Here is a 1090-nt window from a genome sequence, read left to right on the forward strand (position 1 = left end):
TGGCTCGGTTACAACAGGCAAGTGTGAAACAGAACATGTGGTAAACTTCTATTTTTAAACTGAGGGGATTTTTTTGGCTGGTATACTTTCCTGTTAGATAGTCAGCAGCAGGAAACACAGCCATCCTGACTGTTCCCCTTGCCTCCTCCAGCTTCTCTGTCTTTGCTCAACCTTGGCTTGGTGTTTGCTTTACATCTCACCTCACTGTCCAAGTAATTGAGGCAGCTTCAGTAAGAAATGCAGATGATGACTAGTTGGAACAGGAAAATAAATTCAAAAAACCAGTACTTGAGTTTCTGGATTTCCTCTCTCCCCCCTACTTGGAACTGGCTTGCCTCACCTGAGGTAAAATTGAAGCTGTGGTCAAAAGCTGGATCTCAAGACCAACTTCAAAGACAGCTGAATTAAACTGGACTTCAAATGACACTGGATAACAGTAAATATGTCCCAATGAACCATTTTTGTGCAAAGTGGACTGTGAGGATGAACATCCCCTTTCCATGCAATGTCTACATTCAGTTCTTCAGGCCTGAAAGTTCTTCAGACACTGTTTTTACCAAGCACAGCAGCAACAGCTGCCACTGTCACCACACACCATGAGAGGTGGATCAAACTTGAGTTTGATTCAGTGTCACCTCCTTCCATCAAAATATTTAACATCATAATGAGAACATGAAAAAACAACACAAAACAGCAAGAAAAGAAAGGTTTTCTTTCTGGCAGCACTAACATTCTCCCAGTCTTTGGGGGCAGGAGGGAAGCTCAGGGAGGAATTCCCTCAGAAGAAGGCAGGGGGCAAATCCAGTGTTGTTGATGCAGCTATTAAGCACAAGGAAGGAAATATAACATGTAAACACAAATTCATCTGTATGAAACAAACATACAGTCAATTTCCTCAACTTCCCCCTCCATCCCCCTATACCAGCCTGATAGTTTTCACAGACTAGAAAATTTGGAACCCCAACACACTTAAACACACACATCTAGGAGAGTTTTCCCCACAGAATTCTGCAATTGATACAACTCATGTTCTTTCCTTCTCCCTTCTCCCCAGTCAATCAAAATATTAAGGCTCACAGAGACCAGAAGA

The sequence above is a fragment of the Ammospiza nelsoni genome, chromosome 5 (genome assembly GCF_027579445.1).
Source record: "Ammospiza nelsoni isolate bAmmNel1 chromosome 5, bAmmNel1.pri, whole genome shotgun sequence".
In the NCBI taxonomy this organism is placed as follows: domain Eukaryota; kingdom Metazoa; phylum Chordata; class Aves; order Passeriformes; family Passerellidae; genus Ammospiza; species Ammospiza nelsoni.